An 18692-nucleotide genomic window follows, 5' to 3' on the forward strand; every position below is an offset into this window, starting at 1 on the left:
CCCTTTGGTCAGATTTGATTGAATCAATGGTGATGCAGAAATTATGTTGTCTGCCTCCCCTTCTGTATCTTCTCCACATTTAGAAGTGTTTACTCTTCACTTCCAAGCTGTCTTGTGTTCTTTCATTCCTCTAAATCTTCTTGTGAAAAAATTAACACAAGAAGTTAATTCCCACACTTAAATGTCTTATGCCTAATTATTGTTTGTTAAAATACATACTGATTTTGACTCCAGGGATAGCTAAGTTGCTACCAGACTGACTTCATATGAAAAATGCAAAGAACTACCTGAAGGCCCTGGAACACTAGTCCAAGGAGATTATGGAGGGTGGTTGGCATTTGATGAAAGGATAAAACAAGGAATTCCTTCCTTTATCATTTTTTTTTTTAGCTTGAGAATTGGCTGTGGACAATGTCCATAGGTTTTCTGACCTAAAGAACTAGGGAAAAGTGTTGAGAGCATCTATAGACATCGAAAAGTGAGGGGGGAATTTCCAAAAGGAGAGAGCCAGAGAGGAGAGCCCCAAGTTTTGTGTATAAACTTCCCCAATTCCTGGTTGATCCCTGAACCGTGAATGTATGTGTCAGACTACAAGCACCTCAGCAAAGGGTCAGTGAACTAAACTCAAGATACGAGGTATTGCCCAAGAAAAAGAATACTGGGTTTTTTTTGGCAATATTGCCAAAACAAAAATATCATACCCTTTGGGAGATGTATAATAGAACTCAGAGTTCTCGTGAGCAGTCACCCACCGTGCCCAGGATCCCATCCAAAGGTGTGGTGTGCTTAGTCGCTCAGTCGTGTCCGACTCTTTGTGACCCCTTGGACTATAGCCCGCCAGGCTCCTCTGTCCATGGGACTCTCCAGGCAAGAATACTGTAGTGGGTGCCACTTCCTTCTCCAGCCATCCATACTTGACACACAAAGAGCAAAAACAAAGTTCTTGACCGATTCTCTATTATATTGAGAAAATATAATCAATATAGATCAATCCTGAGATGACTCAGAATTATCAGACATAGATTTTAAAGCAGCTGTTCTAATAATAACTTGGGGAAATTTTATATCTATAAGGGCTTGTATTAGAAAAGAAGAAAATGATAAACTAATGATCTAGGATATGGACTTCCTAGGTGGCACTAGTTGTAAAGAGCCTGCCTGCCAATGCAGGAGATGTAAGAGACCCTGGTTCGATCCCTGGGTTGGGAAGATCCCCTGGAGGAGGAAATGGCAACCCACTCCAGTATTCTTGTCTGGAGAATCCCCCTGGACAGAGAAGCCTAGTGGGCTACAGTCCATAGGGTTGCAAAGAGTCAGACATGACTGAAGTGACTTAGCACAAGGTACCTTAGAAATTTAGAAAGATAGAGCAAATTAAACCCCCATTCAGTAAAAAGATGGAACTAATTAAGATAGCAGCAATCAATGAAGCTATGCTGGTTACAAGAGATGCACTTTAAAGACAGATTAAAGTTGACTTTTGAAAAGACAAAAGAAAACCGATAGACCCATAGCTAGACTGATTAAGAAATAAAGAACACAAATTACCAATATCAGGAATGAAAAAGAGGATGTAATTGCAGATGCCATGGAGATAAAATAAGACAATATGCTGACTACTCTCTTCCTTTGTGCTGCTGGGCCCTCGGAAGCCAAAGTGCCTTTCAGTAATCAGAACTGTTAGTTCAGTGGGACTCTTGCTGTTTGTCTTCTGACAAGAATGTACTCTTCAAGGGCCAAAGCCTTCAACTCTCAGAGCCCAGAATTTTGGGGAAGGGAACGACCTTTGAAGTGATATCAAATGGGGTCTCTCTGGTTTCACCCCTTGGTTACACATTTGGAACACAGAAACATTTCAGAGCTTTTTGGTTGTGGATATTTGGGTACAGGAATCTTGTCATTGAGAATTCTACTTTGAAATCCCTTCTATAAATAGTGATCCGTCTTCCTCACCACTATGACCTGATTTCCATCTCTTTTTCCATGCTGCCATTAACACACCTCAAAACAGGCCCTTTGCTTAAATAGTTTATCTACTTACTTCTCTACTACTTCTGGAGGGGAGAAACGGAGTAGAGTGGGAGAAAGAACTGGCTTTATGTGCACAAATATAGTTAATGCTCACTACATTGCTTGCTCCCCTGTATTTCCCAGTCGTCTTTGCAGTTAGTCATGGGCCATGTGACTGGGCTATGTGATTAGTTCGGCTCAATGGGCTGTGGGTGGATCTTCTGAGGTGAAGCAGTTAAGAGCCAGTGTATTTCCTCCATGGTGCTCTTGCCTTGGTGTGGCAACTTGGAAGCCACATGTTAGAGACTGTGCAGCAATGAGTTGAAAGAAGCCTACCAATACTATCAACTAAACCTTTATTGTGCTAAGCTTCTAAGATTCTGGTTTATTTGTTGTGAGTGCAAGTGCTAATTACCTTGATTAATAAATATACTCTCTCCACACCCACCAGTCTGTCAACATTTTAGGACCCTAATCGTAAATGTGTTTATTCTCAGAAAAAAATTGGTCAGTCAAAACTTTATTTGCGGTTGCATGCACTTAGCATTATGGCAGGTGTTCCACTATTGAGTGCCCACTCTGGGTAGGTGGAACCCTCTTTCCTGTGGTTGTGGTGTGGCCTTTCTTGCCCAGATAGAGGTTCAGATATTTTGAAAGCATGCCAGGTCCAGCTTTATTCAGTTCTTACCAGGGCTTGGTGAGGGTTATAACCTGCCCAGATATGCAGAGAATGTACAGTGCTACACATTAAGGGTTCTTCTCTGGCCGACTCTCTAACCCCTTCTAAATTCCATTCCTTAACTGGAACATCACCAGTTAATCTCTTAATGTATGTGCACACAGCAGATTTCTTACTCTGTATTTTCTATGTAGCCATGAGTGTTAATGCTGTCATAATAGCACCTCATTTAGTTATATCAGTCTTGGGATTCATTTATCTGTGGTGCCTACTGTGGTCTTTGGTTCTTCCTTTAGTCTCTGTCTTATCAGTTGAGATGTCTTTCGCTTTGCAGCCACACTTTGTGGCCTCACCCTGACAACTCTTCCAATTTCCTCTGTATCCTGTTATTAAATAAAAGTTAACAACTCTATAATCAGACCAGTAGGATCCAGCAGCAGGCACAGATACCGGGCGATTTACAGGTGTTATTTTATGTCCCACTGTGAAGTAGACTTTTTAAAATTCCCTCTTTGCAGATGAGGAAATGGAAGTTCAGTGAAGACTCAAGAGAAATGTGATTCTCTTAGATACAATCTAGGTAGAGAAATAATATGGGTATGAGAGAAGTTTTTACTAATAGCAATATTTACATGCTATAAATGGCTAAATCTTGCTAAGAGAAATTAGAGAGGACCTAAGAAAATGTGGATATATATTGTATTCCTGGACTGGGAGACTCAGTATTTTTAAGTTGTTAATTTTCCCGAAATTTATCTATATATTCAAAGCAGACTTGTTTTAAGTATAAATAAAGAAGCTGATTCTAAAATTCATATAGAAATGCATGAGACTCAGAATAGTCAAACAACTTTGAAAAAGAACAAAGTTGGAGGACTCACATTATCTAATTTCAAGACTTACTATAAAGCTACTATGATCTGGATAGAGTGGTAATGGTGTCAAGATGGACAAATGTGTCAAAGGATATAGTGGGAAAACAAATCCACGTGTGTATGGTCCATTGATTTTTGATAAAGATGCAAAGGATTCTGTAGAGAAAGGGTAGCCTTTTCAACAATTGCTGCTGGAACAACTGGATATCCATATGCAAAAAAAGAGGAAAAAAATCTTTGATCTGAATCTTGCAACATATACAGACCAAAAAAGGATCATAGACTTAAATGTAAAATCTAAAAGAATAGAATTTATGGAAGGAAACATAAAAGAAAATCATAGTGATCTGATATTAGGCAAAATCTTCTTAAATTTCATATCAAAAGCATGATCCATAAAAGAAAAACATAAAAAGTGGACTTCACCAAAATTAAGAACCTCTATTCTTTAGAAAAAGACTGTTAGGAGAATAAAAATACTAGCTATTGAAAGAAAATATTTACAAATCACATATATAATAAAAGATTTGCAAACAGAATACATAAAATAGTAAGAGAAAAAGCAATCCAGTTAAAAATAGACAAAAGATTTGAACTGACACTTTACCAGAGAAAACATACAGCTGGCAAATACATATACTAAAAATGCTCAATATCAAGATTTGTTATGAGCAAATTAAAACCATCATGAGATACTGTTACATACCAATTATTAATAGAATAAAGATTGACCATGCCAAGTTGAGGATATGGAGCAATGGGGAACCTTCTTACACTGATGGTGGATATGTAAATTGTGCAATCATTTTGAAATATAGTTTGTCAGTTTTTTTAAAAGCTAAGATATACCTACTATATGACCAGCCATTTTACTCCTGGGAATTTACTGAAGAGAAATGAAAGTATTTGTCTATACAAACACTTGTACATGATTAATCATAGCAGCTTTATTGTAAAACACAAAAGTCAACTCACATGTCCATCAATAGATGAATGGACAAATTATGGTGTATCTATCTATACAATGGAATGCTTAGCAATAGAAAGGAATGCACTATTGATACATACAACGTCATGAATGAAATTTGAAGTAACAGATAAAAATGAGTCCATACTGTATAATTCTATTTGTATAAAAATCTGGAAAACTCAGACTGATCTGTAGTCACAGAAAGCAGATAGGTGGTTACCTGGGAACGTGGGAAGCAGGGAGTGGTGGGAGGGAAGGATTACCAAGGGGCTTCGGGAATCTCTTGGGGGTGATGGATATGTCCATTACCTTGGTTGTGGGGACAGTTTCACAGGTGTATAATATGTCAAAACTTATCATATTGTACACCTTAAATATGTGCAGTAGCTCACTTACACACCCATAAACATGTGAAGATGACAATAACATAGGGAATATTTATTGAGAGGAAGGAGGTGATAGTGGAGAGATTGAGTTCTGGAGCCAGAATGCCTAGAGTACCAATTCTGGCTTTTCCACTTATTAGTTGTAAGACTTTGGATGGGTCAACTCTGGACTTGTTTATTAATATATACAATGGAGAAAGTTCCTGCCTGGTGTTGCTGTGAGCATTGTTAACTTATTAATGGAAAGCCCCTGTATCCCCTGCAATATAGGAAGTATTTAACAAAAGTCAAGAAATCATGTGCTGGGCACTATGCTGGATGCTTTATAAGAATTATCTCATTTAAACTTCATAGTCCTGTGAGTACCAATATTCTTATTTTACAAGTGAGGAAACTGAGGTACCAAGAGGTTGTATAACCTTGCATAGGAGGCAAGTAACAGAATCTGGCTTTGAATAAAGGCAGTCAAATTCTGCACATTTTTAATCCTACGAAACAGTTTTAACAGATGAGGCACTGACTCAAGTGCTAATAAGAAGGTTGTCCAGACACTGCCCCTGTTTTCTAGGACGTTATTATCTGAGACATGTAAAACTATTGAAGACCAACATGTTTGGGCAGCTTTCTGTGAGCTCTCCATGTAATTACTCTTGGCAGCTGCTCCATGCTCGCCAAACCTGTTTCTTTGCCCTGGGCACATGGTCATACTGTGTTTCCTGGTCCTCCTGTGTCTGTCGAGGTCATGTGACTAGTTCTTGCCAATGAGATTTGAGCAACACTGGTGGTGTTGCTCCTAGGCCAAGGCAGGCAGGAATGGGTGGGCTTTTTCTATCTCCAGTCTCCCTATTGCCATCAACTAGTATGTTTCTAAGGTGCTAGAGCCACAACGTTGGGAGGAGCCTGATTTCTGAAGAAACATCTGAAGCCATGCTCTCGCTGCTGAGCTGCAATGAACCACTTCTGCTGTGTTAAGCCACTGACACAAAACCCTGTTGGCTTTTGCTGTGTATGCTCCCTGTTTCTTGGGGCTTCCCTCATGGGCATCAACTCTAGGTATTCCAAGACTCACTAGAAACTGAGTCATTTATGGCCCTCTAAGATGCATTAATGATCTTCCTCGGTTGTTTTAAAATCTTCCATTCACATCTCAAAAACCTATTTAAAGAAACAGGTTGCTACCATCTGTTTTTCAACTGCCATTTTTACCCCCTTCTTCTTGCTCATTGGAAGGTCTGACTTCCACTCATTTTACCAACTTCCCCATCTGTGATGTGTCTTCTTTCATATTGTGTCCTGTCTGAACTATGACAATTCATGGTCTGCTGACAGTCTTCTGATTCCTGGCCAATTACAGCTGGTTCATGACTCCATCAATCCCCTGGCACAAGAGGCTTCTCTCCATTTCTTAGGGCTTCTGAATGAGAGGAAAGAAAAGGAACTCCTACTTACCCACTTGAGGACCATCTGTGGCAGTCTGAACACCTGGCATTACTTTTATTATTTAATATGTTATTATTATTTAATTTAATATTTTAATATTACTTAATATGTTTCATTTCTTCCTTTTCTATTTGTGGATTAGGAAAAAAAGAAGCCGGGAGACAGTACCCTTTGTTCTGCTTGCATTTGGGAGGCTTTGGGAGAGAACAGCTGTTTGCAAAACTGGACAATGAGTACCTCGTGCCATTGTCATGGAGAAAGGGCTTGGTTCTGGGCATCTGGTTCTGTAAATCTGCTGTTTTTGGCAGAAGGTGATGACTTATCATAGCATTCCAGGGGCTATCTACAGAAGGACCATGGATGGGAGATCTGATCATCTGATCTCACACCCTCATTTTACTGATAAGAAAAAAATGGGCATACGGTGCCCATCTGAGAACCACTTACTTCTGGTTGGTGGCACTGTAGGTACAGAAGCGAAAGTAAGAAGCATTTTGTTAAAACACATAAGCTAAAAGGATATATTGTACAGCAATATAGCTGATATTTTATACTAACTTTAAATGGAGTATAATGTATAAAAATTTGAGTTACGTTGTACAGCTGATATTAATGTAAATTATAAGTCAACCATACCTCAAAAATAAAGACGAATGGAAAAAAGAAGCATTTAGAAAGTTTTATAATAATTTGACAGTAGAATTTTAAGTCGATTGACACTGATAATTTAAAAAACTAGGCTTATATTGGGTACATCTCTTTAAAAATTCATGTATATTTAATTCATTTTATTTTTTATGATAAGGTTATTTTTATAACAATTTTAAATTTACAGAAATGTTGAGAAGATAGTACAGAGGGTTTTTATATCCTCTATCCAAATTTCACCTATATTTAATATATTACATTAGTATGGTACATTCATTACAATTAATGAACTCATATTGACACATAATTAACTAAAGTTCACATTTTATTTAGGAGAAAGCAATGGCAACCCACTCCAGTACTCTCGCTTGGAAAATCCCATGGATGGAGGAGCCTGGCAGGCAGCAGTCCATGGGGTCACTGAGGGTCGGACACGACTGAGCGGCTTCACTTTCACTTTTCACTTTCATGCATTGGAGAAGGAAATGGCAACCCACTCCAGTGTTCTTGCCTGGAGAATCCCAGGGACGGCAGAGCCTGTTGGGCTGCCGTCTATGGGGTCGCACAGAGTCGGACACAACTGAAGCAACTTAGCAGCAGCAGCAGCATATTTTATTCATATTTCCTCAGTTTTTAACCTAATATCCCTTTTCTATCCCAGGATCCCATCTAATCCCACATTACCTTTTGTTGTCATGTCTCCTTAAGCTCCTCTTGGTTGTGACAATTTCTCAGACGTTTGTTGGTTTTGATGACTTTGCCAGCTTTGAGAAGTAGTGGTCAGAAATTTCGTGGAGTGTCCTTCAGTTGAGATTTGTCTGATACGTTCTCATGATTCAACTGAGCATGTGGGTTTTGGGGAGGGAGACCAGAGAGGTGAAGGGCATTTTCATCACATCATATCAAGGCTACATATTATCAACATTACTTATTGCTATTTTTATGTTGATCTTGGTCATGTGGCTGAGGTGGTGACTGTCAATTTTCTCTAAAGTATCTTCCCACATCTCCCTTCCATGTACTCTTTTGAAGGAAGTTACTATGTACAGCTGACGCTTAAGGAGTGGAGAGTTGTAATTTATTTTATTGTGCTTTATAAAAATATAGGTTGTGATATATATGAAATAGAGAGTGTGATATAAAAAGTATAGTTGGTTTGTGATAGATTGAAAATGAAAAAGGTCTTTCATCACTGCTCATTTGAGAAGCACTGCTCTAAAAACCTGCTTAATGGTACACAGAAGAAGAACTGGAACTGAGCCCAAGACATGTTGGCTCCGATCCCAGCTCTTTTCATTCCCCAGAGCCCTGCTTGCATATCCATCTTATTGTGGAGCCAAGAGACAAGCTGGCTGTGGAATACCATAGACTGCTCCATGATATTTCCACGGCTCTTAAGAAAGGCTTCAAGTCCTGGTGAAGTTTCTGGAATACCGGACTCACTGCGCCTTGAAATGTTAGCCTGTCTGAACTATCGTTTTAAGTCATGCTCCATGGCAAATAGATACTGAGACGGAGCTTTGCACTCGGCTATTTATTATTAAAAGTGATGAGAATGGTGTTGGGCAGAAGGAGAAGCTGAAAGGCAGTGCAGCCCGAACAAAGGCTCCTATCGATGGTGCAGCTGGACCTGGGTGGCCATGCAGTGTGTATCCATCGCTCAGTCACGTCCAGCTCTTTGCAACCCCATGGACTGTAGCCTGTCAGGCTCATCTGTCCATGGGATTTTCCAGGCAAGAATATCAGAGTGGGTTTCCGTTTCCTTCTCCAGGGGATCTTCCTTGCTCTGAATGTAGACAGAGAGATCAGGCTTTGAACACTCCCACATTGACCCGGTATTGAACTCTGTCTTTGGGAAGGAGGTATAACCTTGGCAGAGGTGGCTCCCTTAGCCCAGGGGCTCCACCTAGAAAGGGACTTAGCTGTGCCATCAGCAGCCTGTACTTCTGGCGGTGGGGAAATGAGATAATGGAGAGATCTTAATGACCTCCCCCCTCCAGCACTTGTTATAGGTACCACTGTGTGTGTGTGTTCAGTCGCTCAGTCGTGCCCAACTCTCGGTGACTCCATGGACTGTAGCCCGCCAGGCTCCTCTGTCCATGGAATTTTTCCAGGAATGAATACTGGAGTGGGTTGCCATTTTCTACTACAGGGGATCTTCCTGACCCAGAGATCAAACTTGCATCTCCTGTGTCTCCTGCATTGGCAGGTGGATTCTTTACCACTGTGCCACCTGGGAAGCCCATAGATACCATTACATTTAAAAAAAATTTCTTTTACCTTTGTGTTGGGTCTAGATTCTAGGAATCAGAAGGTTGTTTGCTACACTCCTCCTTGCATTGTTAACTGTCTCTAGTGCCTGAATGCAGTAATTGTACTTTGGGTATGGATGAAGTAATCCAGGAAGGGATTCTGGGAAGAGAGGCCATGTGAGAAGGTTGGTATGGGTGTGGACACTGCAGAGGATTTGCATTTGTGCAATCTGCCTGCTTCTGTGATTCATCTGGGTCTGTGCACCCTCATAAACAGTGGGCTCCAGTGAACTAAGTGTTGCTTTCTAAAGAAAAATTAGAGCTGGGATTTCAGCAGGGAGGAAAATATACGCCCAATGGTAATGAGAACAAACACACAACACCAAGGAAACCACAAAGAATAAAGCTGCAGGAAGATTTTTATAATTTTTTTCAAGGGAAAGGGATATAAGCAACAGAATTGTTTTAATTGGTCAAGAATTTGTCTCTTCAGTCCCTTGTCTCTCATAGGATCTCAAGCTTGCTCTTTCTCAGCATTTTAAAAGGGAGTGAGACCAAAAGAATTTTAATTACAGGGCAAAAGATAGAATTTGAAAGCAGAGCAAATTTGGCAAAATTAATTCTTATGTAAAAAAAGAAATGCTTCCTGTACTTGGCATCCTGTTTTCCTGGCTGCTTGATGTTCATCTCTTTTATTCCTTGCAGTTTGAAATCAGACATGCATTTTCCCTTTCAGCTTTTCCCTGGATTGGAGGGTGCTCAGCATAAATGAACTCAGCCTGGTTGATAGGATAATCTTGCACTTAGATGACAGTGTTAGTTGCTCAGTCATTTCTGACTCTTTGCAGCTCCATGGACTGTAGCCTGCCAGGCTCCTCTGCCCATGGGATTTTCCAGGCAAGAATACTGGAGTGGGTTGCCATTTCCTTCTCCAGGGGATCTTCCCGATCCAGGGATCGAACCCAGGTCTCCTGCATTGCAGGCAGATTCTTTACTGTCTGAGCCACCAGGGAAGCCCAGGGGACTCAAAAGAGAAAAAATAAAGCCCATTTTCCTCAAAGAGGCTTTTCCACCAACTCTCTGTGACTCCATGGACTATAGCCCGCCAGGCTCCTCTGTCCATGGAATTTTTCCAGGAATGAATACTGGAGTGGGTTGCCATTTTCTACTCAGCAGCCTCAGGACATGACATCTACCATTTGGATTGTCTTTAGCTGTGGGACAGGAAAGGGTTAAAGGACTTCGAAAGCACTGAATTTTTTTTTTTTTCCCTCTTGAGATAGAAGAATGGGAATGACCACTTTTGCATAATAACCACAGACATATACTAATAGCTAACTGAGCTCTTTCTAAATGCTAGGCACTGTGCTAAGCACTTTATAGGTATCACCTCATATATGTTCATAATGATGTTCATAATGATTATGAGCCCCTCAACACAGATATGAAACTAAGAGTTGAAGAGATTAGATACGTCACTTAAGTGTGGAGATGGGGTTCAAATCTAGGTGCCAGATTCCTTTGCACCACATCCTATATGGCTTCAGCAGCCATGAAATTAGGAAGGGGGTTTGAATAGGAAAACAGGAAGTGTACTCAGAACAACTTCCTAGGTAAAAGGTCTTCTGAGGAACATCCTACTGTAAGCTCCTTCTTGCAGCTCAGGTCATTTTCTTTTAGTCCTAAAATGAGAGACCAGGGGACAGTTGAGATCTGAGAGTCAGGACCTTAAACTGATTTTGGAAACTCTTACATTGATCTGTCAGCTTGTGACATGAAGGTGGTGCTGGAGGCCCATGAGATTGTCCAAGGAGAGAGGGTGCAACAAAGAGGTTAAAGGGTACAAGCTGGATTCCTAGAAACCAACATTTAAGGGGAATGTAGAGGAAGACAGGCCAATAGGAAGGTGCAAAAAGAAGATCCATCATTTAGGACAGGCTGGTACAGTCATTCAGGAGATTGTGGTGTGCGGTTGCCCAGCAGAGGATGGGGTGACGTCATCCAGAAGAGGATGGCATGTGGTCATCCCGAACAGAGTGCTATGTGGTCATCCAGGAAAGAGGAGGCATCAGAGTGGAATGATGCCGAACTCTCAGGTTAGGTGACATCCCACTCTCTAAGAGAAGAGAGGAAGAAGGGAAGATAGGAGGAAAGGCAGATACATTAGAAAGTGTAGAGAAGGCAACATTAAGGAAGGTTATGCCAGGGCCCGTATATTCTTATGGGGCTTCCCTGGTGGCTCAGTAAGGAATCTGCCCACAATGTGGGAAATGTGGGTTCGATCTCTGGGTTGGGAAGATCCCCTGGAGAAGGGAGTGGCTGCCCACTCCAGTATTCTTGCTGGAGAATCCCATAGACAGAGGAGCCTGGTGGGCTACTGTCCATGGGGTTACAGAGTTTAACACAATTGAGTAACACTTTGATATATTATTAAGGAAGTAGAATGTTCTTTTGCTTTTTCTGGCTTGATTGCTTCCTTCCCAAAGGTGACCCTGTGCATGAGCAGGGTTGCCTCCACCACAGGGTAACCTGCTGCCCAAATCATGGGCAGGGAGAAGTGTATCTGAGCCTCTGCTCGGCCACTGGTGACTGTGGTTGCACCACTGCTAGCCCTCATTTGGCCCTGTTGGATGGTTTCTCATCCCCTGAGGATGTTCTTCAAACTTTCTTGGAAACTAAAATGGGTTGATTTCACCTTTTGTCTTGGATAGAGCTCCTTTCTATCCAAGTTTGGGTTCAAGTGTTTTCTGGTTGTATCCTGCCAGTGGAACATCCAGGGACAGGTGGCATGTGGATATTCAGCCGACTTCTTTTTTACCTGAGAACCTGGGCTGAAGGCTAAGGTGTTCAAATGTTGGCAAACTCATGGTAAACACCGTCTAAGATCAGACTCCTGTGAGATATTTGAGACCTGTGCTTCCTGAGTGCTCCCCTCCCAGGAAGGTCTTCCTTGCTCTTCAGTGCTCTGATGCCTACCGGAACCTTCTTGCTTCATTTGTGTGACTGTTAGGTGAATATTTTGTAATTTGAAAAGATGTGGAATGCACAAGTCAGAGTAGTAGGATCTTTCTCATTCTTTTTACCAGATTTCTCTCTCTTGCCCCCTGTAATTTAGGTAGTTATTGACTTGGTCTCTCCAGGGAAGGGGTCTCATAGGTTCATCCTCATGGCTAAAATGTGTCTTTCATAATTACAACATGATTCTTGAAGTTCTAAAATTAGTGAACAAAGCTCTTCTTTCTGCAGCTAGAGAGATACCCATAAAACAACTGTCCTGGAGAAATTCAACTTAAAATTGAAGCAAATTATAAAATATAAGATGTTTTCCTGGGAGCCATCTTTTAATGGAAGTGGAAAAAGATTATGGTAGTGGCTCAATGCTGGGCATTTTGCATACTCTATTCCAAGTCTATAACAACGCCGGGAATTGTTCTATTTTACTGCGCAGGAAACTGGGTCATAAAGAAGAAATTAACCCAGATCCCTCAGGGTTCATTATCTTAATTAAGTGGCAATACTGAATTTCAGATCTTGGTTTATCTGCCTGTGCTCTTTCTACTACCCGATAGTTCTCTAACTTGACATAAAAATTTTTTGAGAGATTTGTTTAAAAAACAAATTCTACCCAATCCAAGGATTTTAATTCAGCAAGAGTGGAGTAGGGTCAGGAATCTGTGTTTTTAAAAAGTGCCTTCACTGTTTCTGGTGTGCAGCTTGTTTGGAAATACTGGAGGGGAAAACAAGAAAGAAAGTGGGGTGCAATAAGGATAGATGGTGGGTTCCCCACTTTGATAGTCTGGGGCAAGCCCACTCACCCTCTGAGGCGCACAGCCTCTCTAGATCTGACCAGTGTTCTCCGACTCCAAGGACAGTGGTTTCTTCTCTGCTAGAGGAACTTGCACCAAGGCAAGGCTTCTAAGTGTGGAGTTCAAAGCTGGCCCAGAATTTTCAAGTTAGAAATATAGTTCCTGTTGTCTTCTTCCAAAGGAAGGACCACTCGCAACTGTACTCTAAGCCCAGAAATGGGATCTTCTTCATCTCTGGGTTCTTAGGGTCTGGCACAAGTGTGTATGGTGTGTAGTGGGTGCTCAGTGTACACTGGGTCAAGCAGGGTGGCAGGCATGCCAAGTGTCCAGTCCTGGTGAGTAGGGCTAAGGGGTTACATTTTTCAATATGGCCTGTGTGGAGGCTACACTCTGTCTGAGGGGCCAGCCCTCTGGCATGTAACTGAGGAGGGCGTAGCTGAGAGTCCAGATGTAGCCAGTTTTCTAAGGTACGCAGTGATGAGGGTGTGATAGGTTGTTTTCCTTCATGATGTTTTATAAGCTGAATCTCATTTACCTGTGGGAAAGTCCTGCAGAGATTAGATTTCTAATCTAGTCAGACTGTAATTCTTTCTTTCCTTTGGACAATTACTGATATTTCAGGTGGCTCCCTCCCAATTCAGAGTCAGCAGTGAGTACCATTAACTTGCCTTCTAGCATTTCTCCCAGATCATTAGTATGAGATGAACAATCAGGAGATTCCAAGAGGCTGAAGCTTAATCAAAGAGTCATGTCTTCTGGTTCCAAGATAGCATCCTCCATGGCTCTAATTTCCCATGCCTGCCAACCTCATGACCTCAAGTGAAAGCCTTTGATGATTTTCAATAATGTGATTCCATGTTTTATAGGATCCCATGCCTGCCTCCTGGCTCCAGCTGTACACTGAATTTAAAGCAATCCACTCATGCATAGCTGACGTGAGATAACTCACCAACTTGATATTCAAAACTTTATTATTTGTACAAACTCCAGACTTGCCTCCTAGCCCATGTTGTCCAGAAAACTGAAAACAGTCCAGGCACAAATTACTGAAGGAGTTGGATGAAAGGCAACAGGAAGTTGTGGTAGCTACAGTGGCCTGGCAGGCCCCCAGAGGAGGCTGTAGTAATATTTTAGCAAAATAGGGGCTCCAAGGAGACTGGCTGTCTTCCTCCCTCCCTTTCTTCCTTCTTTCTTCCTTCCTTTCTCTCACAAAAAATTCTTAAACTATCCCTCTCCATATTCCAGCCACTGTACTTGGCCCCTGAGAATATAAAGAGGCAAAAGACATGGTTTTCACATTTCGAGAGTTTTAAGTAGAGCTGTGACTGGAGCGCATGTTTTCTGAGCCATCGTTTCTCATTGACTGTGAGAGTCTGCGAAGCCTGGAGGCTGCTCTGATGCCGAGTCTGAAGCTAGTGCTTGAGTGCCGCTCTCCTGGATCACACGTCCCCCTCCCTCCAGCCCTTCCTTCTGTCCAAGTATTTCCTCATTTAGATCTGAACTGGATGAGGTGGTTGAATGGCATCACCAACTCAATGGACATGGGTTTGGGTGGACTCCGGCAGTTGGTGATGGACAGGGATGCCTGGTGTGCTGTGATTTGTGGGGTCGTAAAGAGTTGGACACGACTGAGCGACTGAACTGAACTGAACTGAATTCTCAGTTTATGGGAGCATAGCTGAGGGAAGGGGGTTCAGAAAAGTCTCATTTCAGAGTCACTTCATTTGGGATGATTGGACCTCGGTTGCTGTGCAGTCGAAACAACTGCAACTCTGATTGGCCATGGATTTGAGGATGTGTAGCCACTGATTCTATAACGTGGCCACTGGTGGCTGGTGGGGATAGGGACAAAGAGAGAAGAAACCTTCATGTTGGAAAATGCAGTATCTGTGATTAAAAAAAAACCTTTTAATATTTCTAGGAAATTTCCAGGTGAGTGAAATACTCAGTTAACTCTGTGCTAGTTTGGTCCACACGATGCCCTTTGGTTCATTCACTCATCAGCCGTCCGTCATGGTGGGCGCTGAGTTTGGAGCTGGGTGGGCATGAACTGCAGGGCGTGTTCAGTCTGGTGACTGGGAAACTGATGTTTCCAAACACTAGATCTGAGTGTCTTGGCATCATGAAGAAAAGGACTTGTGGCTGCAGATGTCTGGTGGGTAGAGTAGATGGCTCTTGGCATTTAATCTATGCTAAAATCATTTTCCAATACCATTTTACCAGCACCTTAGAACTGTGGAATATATTATGAAATTTAAAAGAGAAAAATCAGAGAAGAAACTATTAAAATGTAGAGTATTTTAACTGAAAAACTTGGACATTAAAAAAAAAAAGATACCCAAAATTTTAACTTGGGTCTACTTTGTCTCCAAGGAGGTTTAAAAATCTTAAAAATAATAGGAACTTCAGAGTAGGTGGTCGCTTACTATATACAGGGCTTACTTTATGTTTATATCAAACTTGCTTGGTAATTTTTAAACACTCATTATTTTGGGATAGGAAAAAAAAAAAAAAGGAACTGGTTGTTCCTCAACCCAGTTGCTCAAAAGCAGGGTGTGGACTCCTCTCCCATCTTCCAATGCTATTGAGTTTCTCCTGGGTTGAGACCAAACATGGACACTTACAGCCTGAAACGATTACTTTCTGGAAATTTGCAGTGAGTGGAAACAGTTATGTAGAGGTGTGGATCTTGCTACCTGGATCAATAACTTTAGCTAGTTAAGATTCTTGCCAAGGAAAGGCAAGGAAGATCAAATTTCATAGACCTAGCAAACCACTGGAAACTTCTTGCACGTGTGTGTTCAAGGATCACCTTTTATGATTTATAGAAATGAAAAAACTCATTGGAATATGAATAATAGCTACCATTTATTTGTCATTTATTATGCTGGCCACTATGCCAAGTACTTTATATACATTGACTCGTTTAATCCTAATGACAACCCATGAGCAGGTACTATTGTTTTTCCTACTTTACAGATGAGAAGAGGCACAAAGAGCCTATTAAATTATAGAGTAGGATCAATGTGTCGTTCACTTAGAAAATGAGTCAAATATATGTATGAATAAGTGTGAAAATTCCTATTTCCTTGTCTTTCTTCTCAAGTTTGGTATGTTTTCTCTGTCTTTAAAGGACATTAGTGACTTCTTAGTCCTTTGAAGAAAAGTCAAAATTTGAATGCAGAAGACAGTTTTGAAACCTGTGGCATGAATTCATGAAGCTAAAAGAAAATTTAACTTCACACATAGGGTACTAGCAAATTGGAAAAATTCATTGTGTTTGTGGACCTTTATCTTTCTGAACACCCCTTACATTTCCTTCTCAGATAAGAGATAATGAGATTCAACCAACTAACTCATTTCCTAAGCAAATGATACATTTACATACTCTTACATGTTTAGTCGCTCAGTCATGTCCAACTCTTTGTGACTCCATGGACTGCAGCCCACCAGGCTCCTCTGTCCATGGGGATTCTCCAGGTAAGAATACTGGAGTGGGTTGCCATGCCCTCCTCTAGGGAATCTTCTGAACCCAGGGAGAGAACCCAGGTCTCCCACATTGCAGGCGGATTCTTTACCGACTGAGTCATCAGGGCTTTACCAACTGAAGTCCACCTACTCTTATAAGTCTAGGCAATTTCCTAAAGTTTAGGACACATGATATGGAATTTTCTCTTCCTGCAATGTCTAGCCTTCTCTATTATGGCTTCCTACAATTCATTCTTGACAATGCTCAGGCACTACCTGACTCCTGTATTGAGGAAGTTTTCTGGGAAGTTCTTTGAAAATGGTGTTCAATCCATCCTCGACTGATATCTCAGCTCCAGCCTTTCCCCCTCATGTTGTCCTCACCTACACTCTTCTGAATGACTCCAGTACTGGGCTGATAATCACTGCACTTCATTACTGAGTCGATTCTGGCCACAGGTGTTCCAGTCAGAATGCCCCCAGAGCCTGGACCTGGACCAGAGCAGGAAAAATATCTGTGAAGCTTCTGGCTCTGGCCCTAAGCCATGGAACCTTGGTGAATGGTACCATTGCTCTGAGACTCAGAGAAGGCACTTTGTAAATCTTAAGGCGTTAACCAATTGACAGGAGAGTTCAAGGGGTTCTGCTTTACACTTGTGGGTAGGTGTCTTATTTCTTTGTGATAGACATCATCCCTGACTTCCCTGGTAGCTCAGTGGTAAAGAATCTGCCTGCCAGTGCAGGAGACATAAGAGACATGGGTTCAATCCCTGGGTCAGGAAGATCCCTTGGAGGAGGGCATGGTAACACACTCCAGTGTTCTTGCCTGGAGAATCCCATGGACAGAGGAGCCTGGTGGACTACAGTCCATGGAGTCACAAAGAATTGAACATGACTGCACTACTGAGCACACAGCCATCATTCCTAAAAATGTGCCTGAGATACACACCCCTGGACATGCTTGGGCCTTCGGGAACATGTGTCTGAAGCCAGTGTCAACAGTGTCAGCTGGATGAACGTGAGTAAGTGGCTAAGGCAGCTGGAAATTAACACTATGTTGCATTTCCCTTTAAACTCCTCCCCTTGTAAAGAAGTAAAATCAGAGCAGAGAACTGGATGGATTTGCCCTTAGCTGCAGGATCAAGCAGTCGAGTAAATGGAAGCAGAATAATTGTACGTGTTAAAGGCTGTCCACATTTGCCAAACCGTGGTCTTTTAAAAATATATACATATATTGCACAAAAAGTTTGGCATTATAAAATGGATCTTGTAAGTACCATAGTCTTTTATCCAGAATATTATTAAGAACTTTTTATTAAAAATTAAGATGCCTTAGAAACCACATAAAAATTTAAAAGGCTTTTCAAGGGCATCTCAGGAGAGAAGGCAGAATTCTCAAACAGTTGGAGAGCTCTGCAGAGGGACTCTCCACTCAGCCAGTTTGTCCCCATACTGGCCCAGGGCAGCCATTCACCACCTTGTTTTTGGTTATTTCAGCTGCTGTTAGGCATTCTCCTTTACACGCACCTGCATCAGAGCAAGCATGTTCCTGTGAGCTGTGGACACGGACCCCCCAGTCCCGTGTTGCACCCCTGTCTGACCTCACCTAGCTCTCCTGCAGTTTTCTGTGTTTTGTGTGAATAGGAAATGGCACCCCACTCCAGTGTTCTTGCCAGGAGAATCCCAGGGACAGAGGAGCCTGGTGGGCTGCCGTCCATGGGGTCGCTGAGAGTCGGACACGACTGAGCAGCTTCACTTTTACTTTTCACTTTCATGCACTGGAGAAGGAAATGGCAACCCACTCCAGTGTTCTTGCCTGGAGAATCTCAGGGACAGAGGAGCCTGGTGGGCTGCCGTCTATGGGGTCGCACAGAGTCGGACACGACTGAAGCGACTTAGCAGCAGCAGCAGCTTCTACACTGTCAACTTAAGTACAGGATCAGCCTCCTGTTAATTCATCAGTGCAGTTTTCTTTGTTCAACTCGACTCAGCACAAGTTGGGGTCACTTTGTTTTGCCGGCCTCAAGCAATCTACCCTCCTATCCCCTTTTCTTATCTACCAACATAGGGACAGTCTTTCTAAGTTTTTCCTGGACCAACAGACCCTTTTCACATCCAAGAAACCCTTCGCTTTTCTAGGACGCTGAAATTTGGCTAA

The 18692-nt window shown here is 41.9% G+C and overlaps 1 protein-coding gene across 1 annotated transcript in view; it reads left to right on the forward strand.

Moving 5' to 3' along the window:
- The window catches only part of LOC145528635 (uncharacterized), a 576677-nt gene that overhangs the window by 125454 nt on the left and 432531 nt on the right, over positions 1–18692 (forward strand). The window lies entirely within an intron of this gene.

The sequence above is a fragment of the Giraffa tippelskirchi genome, chromosome 12 (assembly GCF_054371585.1).
Source record: "Giraffa tippelskirchi isolate mGirTip1 chromosome 12, T2T-mGirTip1v1.2.pri, whole genome shotgun sequence".
In the NCBI taxonomy this organism is placed as follows: Eukaryota; Metazoa; Chordata; class Mammalia; order Artiodactyla; family Giraffidae; genus Giraffa; species Giraffa tippelskirchi.